General features: G+C 44.4%; 1 long non-coding RNA gene across 2 annotated transcripts; it reads right to left on the reverse strand.

Annotated features, from left to right (window-relative positions):
- Positions 1-1,597: 1,597 nt before the first annotated feature.
- LOC136495356 (uncharacterized) lies at positions 1,598-18,620 on the reverse strand. Of its 2 annotated transcripts, none has more exons than XR_010768977.1 (3): positions 18,482-18,620; positions 17,952-18,033; positions 1,598-1,682 (listed from the first exon to the last, which is right to left on the reverse strand). It is a non-coding gene; the product is annotated as an uncharacterized lncRNA (long non-coding RNA). The 2 variants fall into 2 exon arrangements; XR_010768978.1 differs by lacking the exon at positions 1,598-1,682 and adding an exon at positions 16,881-16,896.
- Between the last annotated feature and the right edge of the window lie 1,916 nt (positions 18,621-20,536).

Below are 20,536 nucleotides of genomic sequence, written 5' to 3' on the forward strand. Positions count from 1 at the left end.
AAGATCACAGTGAAGAAGCTGAAGAAAGGAACCAGTGATTAAGGGCAGCAGGTTGATTGAGTGATTGCTTGATTTTGATTAGCTTATTATTTTACTAACTGCAGTTGGAGACGATGAAATAAACGTACCTGCCCGCTAGCCTATTCCGCTGCTGCTCGGCGGCTTAGTGCTCGGCCACTCGCAGGTAGCAAACACTGGTCGCTGGTGGCAGCTCACAAGTCGCAGACGCCGGTGGCCGTGCCCGCCGCCGCAGCGCTCCTGCCGTCGCGGCGTCGTCCAAGTTCCGATCGCACGTGCGAGATGACGAATGGGCACGGCAGCGCGGCACCACACGGAAGACCTGATTCCTCGTTACTGCCCTTATTTGTGGACTGCGGACGTGATCTGTGGCAAGCCGGCCACAACTGACGCACTACACAGGCACTGCCTTCTAATAACAACAGCAATGAAGGGGTAATCAACTAATCATGGATACGTAGTTTCCTTCTTGCTCTTGCATGCAAGATTGGCTCACACGCATGCAAGGTACATAATCACTGTTCACTTCTTTTGCATAAAATAGAAGGGAAAAAAAGAAAATCTCAACCAATGTGGTAGATAATCATGTTCAGTTCTTTTACCTGCAAGGACAATCACAACCGCTTGATGAAAACAATTTCGCTTTTTATAATATTTAATTGATTGATAGAGCAGTTTCCTTGCTCTTGTATGCATTCTGGCACGGTGGAGGGCGCACAGTGATTGTCGCGCGGGCCAGGTCCACCGCACGCACGTGCGAGTGAGGGAAACGCCGGCCGAGCGATGCATGAACGAGCATGTGAAACCGCCGTGTTGACGATTCCTCTCCGTATATTTTAGGGCATCCGTTCGTATACATAAAATAAGTCATGAACACCACTATTAACTTTAGCATGTGGAATAACCGGATGTCATCCTGTGAACTGGCGGATAAGCAAGAAAATAATATAGTTGGGTGATTGTAGATGTCCCTCACAAGCTCATTCTACAGACGATTTTACTTGGAAACAATCAATATCGACTCAACTCAGCTTCCTATGAAGTTTCCTATAAGTGTTCATTCTAGAGTGGTCCACTTACTTCAGCCTCCCAATCAGCTTTTCCAAATGACCATGAGCAAACTTAGTGTCTTAAGCGCAGCCCCACATAGCATGCCCGCCTATACAGCAGTGTCAAAAAAAATATAAGTAAATCTTGTTATGACACTCCATCAAATAGTTCTTAGAACTCCTAAATCTTCAACCAATTGATGAAGATCTAAGTAGGAAACAACCAAACGAAGAAGTATCAATGCTTTGCCTTTCGCTAAGACATAGCTTCCAAATTACAACCATGAGTATATGATGGCCACAAGTTTTCTACAATAAAACTAAGAAATTATACATACATCTTTGGTTAATGGTCATTTGCTCTTGTCCAAACATTTCATTAATCACATGTTCTGCAAATAATCATATGAATCAGCAAAACAGGCTTCAATCATATTTTATTTGCAATCCTTAAAGTCCAGTAATAATGTAAAAATGTCACATGAAACAGAATGGCCATCATATGTTGTATTTTACCTCCATGTGTTGCATTTGTAAGGTCCCCCAAAGGTACCCGATCACCGGTTGGCCTTGGCATGTCTATAACACTACCTGTCACTTTTAGCAATGTTGTGCCTGTGAAATAATATGTCCAATAAATCTCATTATTGCCAAAAAAAGTTAAATAGGTCGATAATATGCAACCTGAATGAATTGAATAACACTATGAATAAAGCTGGAGTATGCACAATGAAAAAGATGGTCATGAATGGATCACCAAGACCAATAGGCCACATAGATTGCCATCACTGTATTCAAAGTGCACATATGAAAAATGAATCTTGATTTCAAACTGCATTCACAATTATCCTTGCAAGATAGCATGTTCACATTTTCATAGTACACGTCATGTATAAATTCAGAAAATGTGGAATGGCACATTGCTAAGAAAAGCATACTATCAGCCTATGCATCCACCAATTTATTTACAATATATGCTAAGCACTCAAGAAGAATAGTAAAGTGCCTGCAACTGTAGGGCCAAGCTACTAAAAAATCATCAGGACCTATCAAGTGACTACTAAAAATTTCACTATGTTTCAGAGTTTTTGCCCTAGTCTCTCATTCAGGTAACATCAATTATCAGAACAGTTACTTTAGTACAAAAACCTTGATACGGTTGATCCAAATGATATGAACTGAAAGCATGCATAATTAAACCTTTTTTAAGTTCACAATTGCTTACTCGATTTACTGGAAATCAAAATCTTTTGTCTACAAAATTTATTTTGGCTGTACTCTAAAACATTCTCCTAACAACATGATCAATCAAATCAATAAAATAAAATCATGAGGCAGTATCGCAAATACCTCCCTGATCTCATCTACAGTGTGTCGATGTTTCACCACCGATAGCCTGCCATAGGGGTACCCGGGGCAGTTTGTTCGGGCTTCAGCGTATGCAGAACTCGACAGTAAACGCAAGAGATAGTCGATTTATCCTGGTTCGGGCCCTCGACCGTGATCGAGTAATAGCCCTACGTCCAGTCGGCCTTAGCCTTTGCGTTAGATTGATTGTAAAGTGTTGTGTTGCGTTATCTGTTCTCTAAGGAACCATGCCCTCCTTTATATAGTCAGGATGTCAGAATCCTAGTCGGTTTACAATGAGAGTTCCTAGTAGGATTACAGAATAATACTACTACTAAGATTGCAGGGGAAGAATCCTAGTTAGACTAGATCTTCTCCCTTCCTTGCGAGGTATCCCGTGGGTCCCGCACTGACAAGCCCCCGAGCACTTCATGGTTGAGCTCTGGAAGCCTTGTCTTGTTCCTTCAGGTCTTGTCGAGCAGGAACAAGCGTCGTCCGAGTGCTTTCTTGAGCGAAACCGTGTAGCGCTTCGTGAGATCTTCGCGTGGTGTGTACCTTTTTGAAAAAAAAATACTCCCATTTGGGTGTAGCCCCCGAACCTCTTGCTGTTTGGCACAAGGAGCTGGAGGGTCTTCTCTTGAAATTGCTCTGATTCTTCGTCGAAGGGCTCCTGAGCATATACCCGGGTTCTTTGTCAAAAAGAGCTCAGATATAGCTATGTCTGGGTTCTTTTTGTCATGTGGCCTTGGAGTGGTCTGTCTGGAAGAAGTCTTCTGAGTGATGTGCGCTTTTTTAAAGAAAAAAGTGCACTCACTGAGTGTAGCCCCCGAGCCTCTTGCTATTTGGAACAAAAAGTTGGAGGGTCTTGAATCTTATGTTGTTTGAAAAACTATTGTCTTGAGGAAGTCTTCTGTGTGATGTGCGTTTTTTTAAGGAAAAAATGCACTCTCTGAGTGTAGCCCCTGAGCCTCTTGCTGGGTTCTTTTATCCAAAAAGAACTTGGATACAGGTTCTTGGCATGTTCTCTGGTAGTCTGCTATTGTCAGATGTAGTTGTATGGTGGTGGGTGATAGTAAATGCTGTTTGTTCACAAGTTGTATAGTGTTGTTATATTCTTCCGAATATACTCGTTCTTGAGTACTGCTCCTTCACGCCTGAGTCATCTTTCATTGAATTATGTCTTTTCACTGTGTCCTTTGTTAGGTTTGTTCCATTGGTGCTCCTGGTCTAGGTGCACCGCTTCTTTGGCCTATAAATATCCTCCTTGTGTGCTATTTTGATTCATCGAGTATTTTGTTGTGTGGTCTAAAGTCTCCGTAGTCATGAATATGGTAGTTTGTGAAGTAGAGCAGCCTCCGGGCGTATTTTGCATTTCTTGTGTATGTTGCCGTAGCTGGAGGGAGTCTTGTGATAGGGATTAGAGATAGGCTAATCCCATAGCAGCATTGTACTTGGAAGTACAGTGGTGGTAGTCAGAGGGAGTCTTGTGATGTGGGATGCAGTTCCTTCATCTGGTAGTTCTAGGGCTTGATCCTCGTCGCCTGCCCTAAGACTGTCAGGTGCAGATCAACACCATATCTAGCATCACATTGGACTTGGGTAGACAGATGCCTACCAGGCCTTCTCTGCTCCATGTTGTCCCACCGTGCTACTGATTTCTGCCTTGGATGCACTGCATCTGTCCTTTGAAGAAAACAGTGTAGCCGAGGGCGGTTTGTTCTATCGAGTAGCAATTTGGAACATGTAGTCGTTCTAGAGCCTAGCCGTGTCCGAGTTCCTCTTTGCTACCTTGCTTGTCATAATACCGAATTCGTTGGGTCTTGTAAGATGTGTAATCTTCTATTTTTTCAAACCATTTATAATGGAAAGAATCTTGTCTTCTGAGTTGTCATTCTTTATTCTCCTGATGTCCTGGTTGTTGATGAGATTCCTAAGTTCTTTCTGTAAGGACCGGGTTGTTGCGTTCCTTGTGAGGTAACCCTTCTTTGCTTCATTGTTGATGAGTTCTTTTTGTAGTAATATGATAACTCCACCGTGGTGCTGGATGGATAAGTCTAAAATCTACCCATTGAACTGTACCGTTGTGTGGATTTGTGCCATCCATCATTTTAGCTGTGTCAGTAAATGGACTGTTGCATCCTCATGCCATGTTAAAACGAGCCTGGTGGGCCGCATTTTTACTAGTGTAAAATCTATTTAAGGGCCTTTCCTCTTCTTTTTCTTTACTGCTCTAATTTTCCCTTGAAACCCTAGTCTTCAAACTTCCACCACCGCCATTGTTGCCGTCATCTGAGTGCCGCCGTCCAAATCATCATTGCCTCCTAGTTCCTTATTGCTCCCACTAGTATATGGGTAGGAAGAAATCAACGAGCAAGTCACAAGCGGACTTTGTAGACAAGGAGGCATCACTTTCCTGTGATTGAGAATCAAGAGTTTATGGCCATGAGGGCTGCTCAGAAGATTTGGCCGGCTCCAACAATGACTGAAGATCAGCTTTCGTGAGCTTGTTAGCGATGGTCTGATTTAGAGCAAGGATATTGCTGATTGGAGAGCTCCAGGCGAGCATCGGGTCCCTACTCCAGGTCCTGGTGAGATTATTCTTTTCGTCTCCTTTATCCTGTGCCAGGACTCTGCCTTCCTGCTTCTGCTTTTCTTCACTGATTTCTCAGCTATTTTGGGATTAGCCTTAACCATCTTGCTCCCAATGCTATCCTTCATCTTTCTATTTTCGTTCTTCTTTATGAAACTTTTCTTGAAATTCCTCCTTCTCTTTCTCTCTTCTGTTACTTCTTTCATCTGAAGCCACAACCCCGCCGTGATGACACCAATGTTCTTGGTGGCTGCGGGATTTAGTTTCGCCAAGGTCTTAAGAGTAAATTCTTTGACTATGACCTAGTTGATTCTATGAGGGATTAGCGTGCCGACTGGTTTTATGCCGCCAATTTGATTCCTCCTCTTTCCGTTCATTTTGGATCTGGTCCCTTGGTTAATGACCGATGGGAAAAGAATCCTGTGACGATGGCTGAAGTCTAGGCAATCAAGCCGTTTCTTAAGAGGATTTGTACTCTGAAACAGCAAGGCTTGACCGGCTTAGGATTATTTCTAGTTTTCTTCGCCGCCGAGTTCAACCTCTGAAGGAGCGAGAAAATTATGGCTTTGAGTACTATGGGGCGGAGGACCCTTCTCGTATGGTCCTTGCCCTTGAGTTGATTGATGAGGAGGTGCTCGAGCGTCTTCAGAAGATGCTAAAAGGAGTAAGCATTGTCCCGCTTACTGTCCTTGAGTACAGTGCTAACAACCCGCCCCCTGCTGTGAGTTGTTCTTTTCTTATGCGGGTACTTTTGTGTGTCTTTTGTTGTATCCACTTTTTGCTTAATCTTCCTTGTCTTGTTGTTTTACTCTTTTATAGGAATTGGGGCGTAATTTCGCTGATCCAATTCCCCTTGATGATTTCCCTACAAATGTGGAGGCTTGGGGGTAGTCTTGCTGGGGCATCCTTGACTAGTAAGTTTCATACCACCACAATATTTCCTGGCGTTTCTTCCACAAACCTTGATGTATATGTAGAAGTATGTTCCTTGTCTAGTTCCTTGAGCTCCTTGTACTTTCAGAAAGAGGGGGCGAGTGGATAGTTCTTCTTCTGCTCCATCTGCTACCAAGAAGTCTCGCTAGTCGAGTACTCGTCCTAGGTACTCTAGTTGTAGCTAGCATGCTCTTAGGTGAGTATATTAATACACTCTGTTCTTTTGTTGTTTGTTTTTATCTTTGGCCGAGTACCTTTGTCCTTTTTCAGCTGGTGCCATGGTGGCCTTGGTCGAGAGTGAGGAAGAAGAGGATGATGATGCCGCCCTTGTTACTCGTCGGTGAGTTGTTTTCTTGTTTTCCTATTGCTGAACCCCTCCTTTTGTTTTGACTTTGGTCTTGTTCTCTTGTAGTAAGCGGTCATCGGGTTCGAGTTCTTCTAGGGGCTCTAGTACCTGGCCATGCGCCGCTCCTGTCACAAGGTGGCGGTGATGTTTTTGCCTGCTATAGTTCCCCCTCTTAGGTCCTCTGTTGGTTTTCTGAAGAAGAGGGTAGCTGAGTGAGTGATTCCTTGTTTTGCTTCTTTGCTTCTGTTTTCTTTTTCCTGACTCATATTCTTATCAGTTGAGTTTTCTTATCATCTTGCAGACCCTCGTCTTCTCTTGCTCCTCAGCCACCCTCTTGTCAGTCCTCTGGTGCAGCCCCCACAGTACTGAGTCAAAGGACTCAGGAAAGTACAATCAGGTGAGGTGGCTAGTGAGGGAGATGGGGCCCCCCTAGTGATCATGCTGCTTCAGGATCTATTAACCCTAGGGGTGACCGTAGGCCTGTGGGGATGGATCCATCAGAGGAGGTAGCCCGGGGCTTCCTAGGATATGGCCCTAGTCTTGCCTTCTTTGCTTGCGCCAGCTTCTCCTTCCTGCCTCTCTTGGTACCGGTGCTTCCGCGTTTGGACGATGATGTGTTGCATCAATTTGATACTACTCATCGGTTGTTAGAGCTGACCGCCGCCTAGGGAAACTTGTCGACCTTTGCGACTTCTTTTGGAGAAAAGCTCCAGGTAAGTTTTTCTGAAGTTCTTTCTTTGGATGTTCGTTTTTCTTCTATCCTTATGTCTTGTTTTTCTCTCTCTCTCTTTGCTTAGTCTTTCTCTCGTGATCATACCGGCTTCTTTTTCTCGTCTGAAACCGAGAAAAAGTTATCTTCTAAGGTGAGTACCCTAAAGGCAGAGCTTGACCTCTATCGGGCCGAGTTGGAGATCGAGCGTCAGACGCATTCAGAAGGAGGAGCAGGCTCTCCGCGCCCTGGGTGGTTGAGGCAGAAAAGCAGAGGGATGCAGCTGCCTAGGAGGCCTTGAAAAATGTGGAGGCCATGAAGAAAGAGTGCACTGGTATTGCGAAGTTCTTTTTCATTTCCTTTTGTATTCAAACTTGCCTTTCTGCTGACTTGTTTTTTGTTGCCTAGGTCTAGCTCTCCGAGTTGAAAAGCAGAAGCTTTCGGAGGGTATCGAGGAGATGAAGACACTTGTTCGTACTAACCACAATAGGGCTGAGGAGGTAATTACTCGAGCTGAAGAAGAACTCATGCTTGCTAAGTTGATTAGGCGTGGAGCTGACTAGGGATCTTGTGTAGGCCCAAAAAACTATCGAAGACTTGACTGGCAAGTTGGCGATAGCTATTGAGAATTGGAATGCTTTGTGGAAATCCTTTCGGTCAGTAGCCGGTCTTTTCCGCACTTCAACAGATGATGGTTAATCTTGGGCTCAGTTTATTCCCCAAGTGTCAGCCCATTTCCAGGAGTTCGTGAAGAGGTGTGCCCAACTTTGTACCAGAAATGTTCTTGCCCAGGTCCGAGTTCTTTCTCTAGAGTTTCCTTTGTCCAAGGTTGTTGATGAAGCCGAGAGTCAAGAATATCTGGATGTTGTTGAGAAGGTGGAGCCTGAGGTCGAAGATTTAGCTAGGAGGATTATTGATAATCTTAACACTGATATTTCTTCTCCTGATGACAATGCTTGATGCAATTGACCTTTGTACTCTAGCTTCTGTAATAGAACACTAAACTCCTTTTTGAATGAAGATTGAATGATACTTTTTGTTGATGTCTTCTTTGCCTGTATTTCTATGTCTTGTAAACAACCTGGTTTAGGTAGATCGTTGTCTTGACAAACTTTCTTGATATGTCGAGTGCTTTTCTAGCTTTTGTTTGTGCCATGTAAACAACTCGGTATATGTAGATTGTTGTCTTGATAGACTTTCTTGACTTGACGAGTGCTTGTCTGGCTTTCGTCTATGACTTGTAAGCAACTCGGTATAGATCGTTGTCTTGACAGACTTTCTTGACTTGATGAGTGCTTTTCTGGCTTTCATTTGTGTCGTGTAAACAACTCGGTATATGTAGATCATTGTCTTGACAAACTTTGTGTTCTTGTTAGTGTTGAAAAGACTTAGGACCTGGCGATCTCAAGTATCTTTAGCTTCTTCTTTTTGGCTTAACTCGGGATGTGGTCAGCATCCTGTCCTTTCCCTGGTTGCAAAAACATCCTAGGATCGACAAGCTCCCGAGCACTTCATGGTTGAGTTCTGGAAGCCTCGTCTTGTTCCTTCAGGTCCTACCGAGTAGGTAGTGTAGCCCCCGAGCCTCTTGCTATTTGGAACAAGGAGCTGGAGAGTCTTGTCTTGAAATTGCTCTGATTTATGCTCAGGCTTAGCTTCAGTCGTCTTACTTTTTGGTTTGGGTGTTAGCTTGTTAGCTACCCTCATCGGCGGGCTCAAGCATCTTTTCAGCTCTTTTGCTCTTGGCCGGTATGCTCAGGCGTATTTTCAGCCATTTTACTTTTTGGTTCGGGTGTTAGCTTGTTAGCTACCCTCAACGACGGGCTCAAGCATCTTTTCATCTCTTTTGCTCTCGGCTGGTATGCTCAGGCGTATTTTCAGCCATTTTTCTTTTTGGTTAAGGTGTTAGCTTGTTAGCTACCCTCATCGGTGGGCTCAAGCATCTTTTCAGCTCTTTTGCTCTCGGCCGATATGCTCAGGCGTATTTTCAGCCATTTTGCATTTTGGTTTGGGTGTTAGCTTGTTAGCTACCCTCATCGGCGGGCTCAAGCATCTTTTCAGCTCTTTTGCTCTCGGTCGGTATGCTTAGGCGTATTTTCAGCCATTTTGCTTTTTGGTTTAGGTGTTAGCTTGTTAGCTACCCTCATCAGCGGGCTCAAGCATCTTTTTAGCTCTTTTGCTCTCGGCCCGTACGCTCATTGGAAACAACTCGGGGAAAAGTCCATAATAAGACATATGTTGTTGAGAAAGAACCATCTTTATTGATCAAGAACATTGATCTCTCAGTGGCTTGTATATATATTCTTCCTTGAGTTGTTTTCATGCGTAGAATCTTCTTAGCTGGCTGATATGCCATGTATTGTTGACTTCTTTTCTGTCTTTAGTTATCAACTTGTATGTGCCTGGTCCAGTGACTTTTGTGACGATAAAAGGACCTTCCTATGGACTGAGTAGTTTATGGCGTCCATCAGTTTTTTGTATTCTTCTTAGTACTAGGTCTCCGACTTGTAGTGATCGAGGCTAGGCATTCTTGTTGTAGTGGCGTCTTAATCCTTGGAGGTATCTTGCTGATTGAAGGGTAGCGTTCACTCTGACTTCTTTTGTACTATCGAGTTCTAATCTTCGGGTGTGTTCTGCTTCTCCTTCGTCATATTGTTGTATCCTTGGTGACATCCAGATCAAGTCGGTAGGTAGTACGACTTCTGATCCATAAACTAGGAAGAAAGGTGAGTATCCGATGGCTTTGCTTATTTGAGTTCGTAGCCCCCATACGACCTTGGGTAATTCTTCAATCCATTTTGATCCATAGTCCACTAGTTCTTCATACAATCTTGGTTTTAATCTGGCTAGTATGAGTCCATTAGCCCTTTCTACCTGTCCATTGGCCTTTGGATGTGCAACTGATGCGTAATCTATGCTGAAGCCACAGTCCTGTGCCCAACTTTGGAATTCTGTGGCTATAAAGGGAGAACCCAAATATGTGATGATTCGATTGGGCATGTCGAAACGGTGCATAATATCTTGTATGAACTCGACTACTTTGGCTGCGCTGTATTTTGCGAGTGGTTTGTATTCAATCCACTTGGTGAACTTGTCAATTGCTACAAAGATATACTCGAAACCGCCTTTTGCTTTCTTGAGAGGTCCTACTTGATCCAACCCCCAGCAAGAGAAGGGCCAAGCGAGTGGGATGCAGATGAGATTGTGTGCTGGCACATGAGCTTGTCTTACGAACATTTGACAACCTTTGCATTTTCTGACAAGTTTTTCTGCGTCTTTCAAAGTGGTTGGCCAGTAGAACCCGGTGCGGAATGCCTTGCCGACCAGTGTTCTTGAGGTGGCATGATTTCCACAGCAACCTGAGTGTATTTCGTCTAAGATCTCTTTGCCCTCTTCAAATGAGACACATTTTAGGAGTACTCCTGATGATGCGGCTCTTCTGTAGATCTTGTCTCCCACTAGGACGTAGTTCTTGCTTCTGCGAACAACTCGGGTAGCATCCTCTTTTTCCGCTGGCAACTTATTCTCTTTGATGTAATCAATAAAAACCTGGGTCCATGAAGTGGTGATTACCAAAATCTAGGTGCCTTCAGCTGAGATTTCAGGGGTTATCTCACCGGGTTCTCTAATAGAGGGAGCTGATAACTCCTCTATGAAAACACCAGGTGGGACCTTTGCCCTGTCCGATCCGAGCTTGGTGAGGATGTCTACCGCAATATTAGAATCACGTAGGACATGTAGAATTTCTAATCCTTGAAAATATTTTTCGAGCTTTCGTATTTCTGCACAGTAAGTGCCCATGTTTTCTTTGGTGCAGTCCTAATCTTTGTTGACTTGATTGATGACTACTGCCGAATTGCCGTATATGAGTAAACGCTTGATTCCGAGGGTAATTGCCACTCGTAGCCCGTGGATGAGGGCTTCGTATTCTGCTTCATTGTTTGTAGCTTGCCATAATATCTGAAGGACGTACTTGAGTTATTTTCTGTCTCGAGAAATGAGGAGAACGCCTGCACCGGCTTTGCCTAGCTTGAGTGATCCATCAAAGTACATCTTCCAATGATCAAGGATGGTATTTGACATAGGTTGTTGAATTTCTATCCACTCGGTAACAAAATCGGCCCGGGCTTGAGATTTAATTGCCTTTCGTGGGGTGAAATCGATATTGAGGGCACCAAGTTCAACTACCCACTTAGGTATGCGCCCTGTTGCGTCTCTGTTGTGTAGGATGTCTCCGAGTGGGAAATCTATCACCATGGTAATCTTGTGGCTTTCAAAATAGTGGCGAAGCTTGCGTGAAGTGATCAGGAGGGCGTAGAGTAGTTTTTGCACATGCGGGTACCGGATTTTTTATTCTGACAGTACTTCGCTGATGTAGTATATGGGGCGTTGTACTTTATATACACGCCCTTCTTCTCTTTCTACGACAATCGCTGTGCTGATCATAGTAGAAGTTGTCGCAATGTACAGCATCATGTCTTCATATTTCTTTGGAGGTGTGAGAACAGGCAAGGAAGTGAGGTATGCCTTGAGCTTCTTGAAAGCTTCATTCGCTTCTTCTATCCACTCGAACTTGTCTGTCTTCTTTAGCAGTTTAAAGAAAGGTAACCCTTTTTCGCTGAGTCTTGATATGAAACGATTTAGGGCCGCCATGCTGCCTGTTAGCTTCTGCACATCTTTGACATTTTGAGGAGGGCCCATCTCTGTTATGGCTCGAATTTGCTTGGCGCGTGCTTCGATTCCGCGATGACTGACCAAGAATCCGAGTAGTTGTCCTGAAGGAACTCCGAATACACACTTGTTTGGGTTCAATTTCCACCTCCATCTTTTCAGGTTTTCGAAGGTTTGCTTTAAGTCTTTAATTAGTGTATCCAGGCTCTTTGTCTTTACTACTACGTCATCCACGTATGCCTCTACATTTTCACCGATCTGATCACCAAGGCACATTTGGATAGCTCTTTGGTAAGTGGCACCTGCATTCTTGAGTCCAAATGACATGGTTTTGTAGCAGTAGGCAACGAATGGAGTAATGAAAGATGTCTTGCTCTGGTCTTGTTCCTTTAATGTGATCTAGTGATATCCTGAATAGCAATCAAGGAAGGATAATAGGGCAGATCCTGCTGTTGAATCAACTATCTGATCAATGCATGGTAGCCCAAACGGATCTTTCGGGCAGTGTTTGTTGAGATCAGTGTAGTCGACGCACATGCGCCACTCGTCCATATTCTTTTTCTATACTAGAACTAGGTTTGCTAGCCAATCTCGATGGAGGATTTCTCTGATGAATCCGGCTGCCATTAGCTTTGTGATTTTTTTAATTACAGCCTTCTTGTCAGGTGAGAATCATCGTAGTTGTTGCTTCACAGGCTTGGAGCCTTCATTGATATCAATTCTGTGCTCAGCCAACTCTCTTGGGACACCTGGCATATCGGCCGGCTTCCAAGCGAAGATATCTTTGTTGTCTCGAAGAAAGTTGGTGAGCGCGAGTTCCTATTTTGCCGAGAGGTGTGCGCTGATGGTTGCCGTTTTGGAGGGATCACTGGTTCCCAGGTCGATTTGCTTGATGTCGGCTCCTTTTGGTGGTGCTAGGATGCTGGGTTTTTTAGCCAGTATCTCTAGCTCTTCTGGGCTTATTTCTGCTGCAACAGTGGCTATTTCTTTTCTTCCATCGGCGGCCTGTGCTTTTGCTACAATTTGGATTGCCTGAACATCATAGTCAAAAGCGTGCTTCAAATCACTCCGAAGAGAAAGGACACCGTTAGGCCCTAGCATCTTAAGCAACAGGTACAGATAATGCGGTATCGCCATGAATTTTGCTAGTGCTGGGCGCCCGAGGATTGCGTGATATGATGAATCGAAGTCTGCAACTTCGAACTTGATGAACTCTGTATGGTAGTTCGAGGGAGTCCCAAAAGTAACCGGTAGAGTGATTTGTCCAAGTGACATTGCTACCTTGCCGGGTACTATGCCATAAAAAGGCGTGCTTGTTGGTGTAATCATCCCAGCGAGTTGTAGTCCCATCTTCCTTAGAGTTTCTGAAAAAATGATGTTGAGTCTGGCTCCCCCATCGATTAGTACTTTTGTGACCGTCATACCGGCAATAGTTGGATCTAGAACCAATGGGTCATGGCCTGCGTTTCCTACGCTAGTCCATTGGTCTTCTCTTAAAAATTGGATTGGATACTGTGACCAATTGAGATATCTTGGTGTAGCCGGTTCTGCTGCCATGATGGTTCGTAACGCTAGCTTTTCTTGATGTTTGCTTCTGGAATCTAGAACCCTAGCAAAGATTACTGCTACTGTCCCCCTGGATTTTTGGAATCCCTTGTCTTCGTGGTTGTCTTCTTCTTTTTTCTGATTGCCTTCTTTGGTATTCTCCTTACTATCTTTTCTTGTGTATCGATCTTTGAAGGTGTAGCAATCTCCGATGGTGTGATTTCCATTGGGGTGCAAGATGCAACACATGTTTTCAATGTCGTCATACCTTCTGGGCTTGGAAAACTTCCTTAATTTATCAGTCACTGCTACGATGTTGTCTGGTCCACGTTTTCTTTCCTGATGTCTGTTGTTTCGATGATTTTGCTTGTTCGGGTTGTCTCGGTTGTTTCTATCTGGGAACCTTTCTCGTGTTTTTTCCTCTGCAGTAATCATCTTTTCCACTGTTCGCCTGAATTCTTCATTGTTTCTTGGGTTTTCTTTGCAGAAGTCTTGAAATTGCCACCTAGCCATGATTTCATGAGAGAAAGCTTCGATTACTTCTCGTTGGGTGATGTCATGTACTTGAGCTCATAGTTTGCCAAATCGTCGATAGTAATTTTTGAGACTTTCACCTCCTTTCTACTTAAGTCCTTTTAACTCTACGTGGGTGATTGGGTGTATAATGATACCCGTGAAATTTTCACAGAAAGCTCTTTGTAAGTCCTCCCAATTTATGATTGATCCTGGATTCAATTTGTCAAACTTTTGAAGGGGCATGGTTTCTAGGGCCATGGGAAAGAACAAGGTCTTGATGTCATCGTCTCCTCCAGCCAATTCAATCAATTGCAAGTAAATCCTAAGCCACTGTCTTGGTTCGGTCTTGCCATCATACTTGGAGTGGTTGGACGGCTTGAACTTGTGAGGCAGTCGTATTGAAGCAAGTCTGTTTGCAAAACAGGGGAATCTATTGTGCGTTCTGGCTTCTGTGTATTCTGATTCAGCGCCCCCTTCTTGCCACTGTTGTCTTGGTGAGAGTAGTTTTGTGTGGCTGTCCGAGTAGGTGCTTTGCTTCTGGCTTTTCTTGGTTGTTCGACTCGGTTGTTTTGACTATGGTTTCTTCCATTTTCTCTATTGTGACTTCCACTTGGTCCAAGTCTCTCGAAAGTGGACTTCCTTTGATTTTGATCTTCCTGTTCATGAGACATTGACCTATTGCAAGTAAATCCTAAGCCACTGTCTTGGTTCGGTCTTGCCATCATACTTGGAGTGGTTGGATGGCTTGAACTTGTGAGGCAGTCGTATTGAAGCAAGTCTGTTTGCAAAACAGGGGAATCTATTGTGCGTTCTGGCTTCTGTGTATTCTGATTCAGCGCCCCCTTCTTGCCAACTGTTGTCTTGGTGAGAGTAGTTTTGTGTGGCTGTCTGAGTAGGTGCTTTGCTTCTGGCTTTTCTTGGTTGTTCGACTCGGTTGTTTTGACTATGGTTTCTTCCATTTTCTCTATTGTGACTTCCACTTGGTCCAAGTCTCTCGAAAGTGGACTTCCTTTGATTTTGATCTTCCTGTTCATGAGACATTGACCTATCAGGTAGTCTTGAGTGGGCCCTTCCATCGTGCGTCCTTAGGACTGTTGATCGGAGAAAGTCCCGGAGCTGTTCTTGTTTTTCACTGGGATGTGAAGTCGCCCTGAGTTCTTCTAGTGCTTCTCGGATCTTATCGTAGGGTGTATTCGCCGCTCGTCCTTCTTCGACCTCTTGCTCTGATTTTCTTCTATTGTACTCGGCTAGATCTGACTCATATCTGATCCAAGCTTCCTTGCGCTGCCTAGCACGATGTTGACGTCCTTGTTTCAATTTGTTCTTTCTCTCTCTGGCTTGCCTCTGACTCTCGGTCTCACCATCGTGCCCTTGGGTAAAGGGTGATATGTTGGACTCAGATTCATCCGATGACCTGACGTCGGGCGCTTCTGGGGGGACCAATGGTGATCGAGGGCGGTGAATCATGAATACTTCTCGTGCATGAATTGCTCCGCTATCGACGTTGGTTTCCACACTGTTGGAGTAGTTGATAACTTTAGTAGAGGCTTCAAGGTCGCAGATTGAGTCTCCTTCTTGGTAGGGTAGAATTGTTGTTGTCGTATTGTTGACTAGTTGGGTGCCGCTATCCTCAGGAACGGAACCTAGCTAGTGGACGATGCAGTCTTGAGATGTTATAGTTAACATGAGACCATCTTGGGCTCCTTTCAGTGGCATTCTAAGCACCGGATCGAGGAATCCTTTGGGCCGTGTTTGATAAGACGTTGCCATGTTATGGAGTCCGAACGGAAGAGGACCTGACTTCTTGAAAAGACTTTGAGTGCGCCCCAAGTTGTAGCCTTGATAGACCAAGGCCGCGTTCTTAAGCCCCATCGGAAAAGAACTCGGTTTCTCAGAAGAACTCGGATAAGACTCCATTTTGGATGTGGAACCTGAGTTTGAGTTGGATGCGCAAAGTCACGAGATCTGGATCAAATCGGACATCGCGAGTTGCATGAATCTTCTAGTGAGTTGACCTGTCGTAGTCATCGAAATAGGATGGACTTCATGGTGATTCGAATCTTCAAGGAGATGGCTTTGGAGCTTGCCATTGTCGTCCACCTCGCAGATCCATGAGCCGAAGATGAAGGTTGATCCCGTCGAGAAGATCATGTTGTCGAGGTCCATCGAGCTCTCGGATGCAAAGTCGCCGAAAGCCCCTACCTGGCGCACCAGCTGTCGATGTTTCACCACCGATAGCCTGCCATGGGGGTACCCGGGGTAGTTTGTTCGGGCTTTAGCGTATGCAGAACTCGATGGTAAACGCAAGAGACAGTCGATTTATCCTGGTTCGGGCCCTCGACCGTGATCGAGTAATAGCCCTACGTCCAGTCGGCCTTAGCCTTTGCGTTGGCTTGATTGTAAAGTGTTGTGTTGCGTTATCTGTTCTCTAGGAACCCTGCCCTCCTTTATATAGTCAAGAGGTCAGAATCCTAGTCGGTTTACAATGAGAGTTCCTAGTAGGATTACAGAATAATACTACTACTAAGATTGCAGGGGAAGAATCCTAGTTAGACTAGATCTTCTCCCTTCCTTGCGGGGTATCCCGTGGGTCCCGCACCGACATAGTGTGATGAATAAAAAAACTGCACAGGTAAAATCATTACTAATGAATCAGCTATGAAACAAATGTGTGACGAATAAAAAAGAACTTACTATTTCTATTGCAAGCCACCTAAAAGGATGGCAATAACATAAAAATAAAAAATTAGGAAGTAGAAGGATGATAATCAGACACATAAGTACATATGCGTCAGGGTAAGATATGTAGCATCTGTAGAGGCGATAATTGCCACAAAATAGGAGACCAGAGCACACCATTGTTCACTTGGTTCAGCGATAACTATGTGCTATATAGGCAGGACTAACGTGCAGGAAAAAAGATGGTAGGAGTTCTCAGTAGGATATGTGCCACACCTATTAGAACAGATCAAGTGCAGGTCCAGCCTAGGTTTTAGTTAGCAAAAACTTGTGTTTCAGAACTGTGATGATGTGGTTTCAGGCTTTATAACATCCCTATGCCTGAAAGCTGAGAAGTGTTTCAACATTCGCAAGGCATGCTGAAAAATAGTTACCTGACCTCTTGTTGGATGGTGTGGTCCTGATAATCATGTACAACCAGATAGATTGCGAGTCCCTATTCAAAATATCATAGAAACAGGTAAGGTCTTTCATCTGTAGTGATAATATATTATATAACAATAGCAATCATAGAAATTAGAACCTGCAAATCAAAAAAATCAAGAAACATATAAACACAAAGTCTGAGGAACAAATCCTAATGTTAACTATGCTAATCGCTGAGCAATATCATCAGTCTATATTCTCAAGTAACATCATGCCATTTTCATCACAGGCTATAGAAAAGCAAATATTTTCATCATTTGCACCGCTGTCAGCTGACAGTGGAACATCAATAGATGGTGCATGAGCAAAAACAGTTTTTACATGCACCGAGCACTGAGGTAGCATATAGCAATGTGAATTCGGAGATAGATGCATGCATTATAATAATAGCACTTAGTTGCAGCCCAAATTAGCATATCTAATTTTTCTCAAAGACTTAGTAACCAGGGCTCAAAAACTAAAGATCTTATATGATATAGTGTAGGATAATAGGATATGCAATAAGTAGGCTACAACTGCAAGGTAAATGATGTGGCACAACTAGCTTTCAGTATTCACATATTGAAGCACACTTTTGTGTTCACGGGATGTGCTTGCGTTCTCCACAAAAGTAAAACTGGGATAAAGGTGGACGGATCAAACAAACTTGCGACTCATTCAAACAATAAACACAGTGACCACTAAATCTATTTAGCTGCATGCCATCTGCCTCATAACTGCAAGAAGATAAGTGGCATCAGGATCTTTTTTTAGATGAAGACATGGGCTCATATCTGCAAAACCCCACATCACATGTGCTTGATATATGAACCTGATATTGTAATCCTATGTTCACATTAATTAGAAGACTAACTAAAGATTTGTATACTATAATCCTATGTTCACATTAATTAGAAGACTAACTAAAGATTTGACATTGACGACAAGGCAAGAGAAGAAACTATTTTCCTGTCACACCAATTACTTCATCTAGATATGTTAGGTTCAAGGATGAAAGGAAGCCAAACAAAATAGATTTCTTCGTCACTAAAGTAGCATTTTTAGATTGATGCAAAAGCTACAAACCTGACGAGCTCGTAGAGAAATACTTCCCTCATGTCTGTAAAGGCTATGGACTGTCAAATGCATAAGTGCCTCACCTACAGCCCTACAGGGTACGAACAAACAGAAACATGTATCACCGCGCTCGCATACAAATGAAATCTATACAATTAAACTTGGTCGTACAGATTTGGCAACATTTCTGCAGAATTACAGGTAACCTTATCACATGAATTCCACCAAAAAGTGAAGCTGTATTGAGAGGCGGCAACTATAAAATCTATCTGAAACAACACAAAATTACAAATATGGAACCTCTGCTTGTGTCACCTCCAAACAAACTAACCGGAGGCAAGAATTAAAGTTTGGAGCCATAGTAGCCAGAACTATAAATGAAGAACCAAATCGATCTGGAACCCTACATGAAGAATGCAATCGATATGGGCACATAAGAAAAGAACCAAATCACTGTGGAACCCTACATGGAGAACAAAATTGATGTGGGAACATAAGAACCGAATCGATTTTAGGGAGGTGATAGAGGCTATACGCACAACACCGTTAGGAGGTCGTGGAGGCACTGGATGACAGCGGTGAGGTACTCGACTACGGGTGTGGGTCCTGATCTGTGCGGACAGCCGCCGGCGAGGCCCATCATTCTACGCAGCCGCCGGCGCCGGCAGGTCCGGCCACCGCACCTACTCCCGTATCCGTCAGGGGAAGGAAGAGGAGACGACGCGATTTGTCCACGCAGTCACATGCAGGGGCAGGCACCGCATTGGCCCCTGGGGAGAGGAAGCGTCGCTGGCCAAGGAGAGAGGAGAGAAGCGAGGAAGCGAGGGGCGCAGGCGGAGGCAACGTGGGGCAGTCGCAGGTGGAAGCAGCGAGGCGATGTGTTTTTGGTTTTGACGGCGATGGCGCGAAGCGAGGTTTCTTTCCTTGCAAGGGAGACGTGCGGTATCGCAAGGAGGGAGGCGGACCGACGGAGCGACGATTGTCGTAGGAAACGATGGTCTTACTTTCTTTCTTTTTAGTTGTAGGAGATAGGAGAACCCTACTACATATTTTCCTATAATTTCCTACAGCCACGTCATCCAAGTCTGCTAGCATCCTCCTCTGTCGAGTCGGTTACTAAAGTCCCACCAAATATCACGGAGAAGATCAAGAGACACCAATAGGCTCCCACTCCGGGCAATTGATGCATGCATCAGGAAACTGTTAGGCAAATGAATGGTCGACTGATGATAGTATATATTGACTTCCTCTAGGCATCTGTTGGTCACAAACTCGCAATTTAGGCTTTATTTGGATGTATGTGTATCCACTTCAATTCATATATGTTGGAGTGGAATGAAATGGAACTTAGTTTAATTTCACTTCAATCCAGTTCAGACCTTGTTTGGATGCATGTGTATTCACTTCAATCCACATATGTTGGAGTGGAATGGAATGAAACTTAGTTTTAATTCCACTCAAATCGACTCCAACACATATGGATTGAGATGAATATATACGCATACAAACAAGACCTCAACATATATGGATTGAAACGAATATATTCACGTCAAACAAGGCTTTACGTGGCCCGAGCCGTCTCCCCTCCCCATGTCTCCGGCCGTGGGCACATCAAGGCGGCGATAGTGCTGCCCCATCGGACGAGACGGGGATGCGGCATCGAAGTTTATGGCCATGGCCCACGCACGGCGATCGTGAAAGCGGTTCAACATTAGTGCAGGCTGCAGCCATGCGATGGTCAGGGTGGGAACGGCGGTGCAGCGCCGGCGACATGTGCGAACAAACAGGACCGGAGGGGGCGATTATATTAGCGTGGCCGCGTGCACGCTGGTGGGATTCGTCGCATTGTGGTTGTGACATGTGCACAGGTGGGCATCGTCGACCTGAAATTGGTGACTGCATCTGTGCTTGGTGTGGCTGCTTGAAGGTGATGGTGCGGCAGTGCCATGGCGGCTGGGCACCGGCCACCGGGGTCGTGCTGGTGTCTGGCCAAACCGCAGCTACATACAGTGCAGAAGTTGAGGTCATACTACGGGCCAGAGAAGTCGCTGGTGCCTAGATTCATGAACGGAGGCTCTCTACTTCTACGAGGCTTCGTGCTGTGGGTCATGGACTATGAAAAATGGCATGCAGGCAAGTGGCGGCTCTATCTGCACCAGCAGGTTGGTTTGGGCAGCCATGCATGCCTGCCGACGCGCAGGGTCAGCAGGTTTCTATGCGCATATGTGAAGGAGGACAATGCACATATATCCCCGTGCGCTCCTAATATTTTTATTTCTGATTTTCATTCATATTGTTGTTGTGGCAGCACAAAACTACTTTGTTTAACATCTTGATGTAAATTAGTATTAATTAGTAGTTTTGAGGTATAAATACAACCATGATTTCCAATTAATTTATGTGCTCAAACATCCTTTAAACTATTAATCTTCTCTACCAGTTTAGCAGCATTATACATCCATATTATAACTTCATTTTCTAACACAAAATCTTGCAGGGGCTATTCTACTTATAGTTTCCATGGAAAATGTTAGAAAATTCCCGCAGCAACGCGCGGGGTATCGTCTAGTTAACTAAGTGTTTGATTGCTACTT

Source organism: Miscanthus floridulus, chromosome 12 (genome assembly GCF_019320115.1).
Source record: "Miscanthus floridulus cultivar M001 chromosome 12, ASM1932011v1, whole genome shotgun sequence".
In the NCBI taxonomy this organism is placed as follows: Eukaryota; Viridiplantae; Streptophyta; class Magnoliopsida; order Poales; family Poaceae; genus Miscanthus; species Miscanthus floridulus.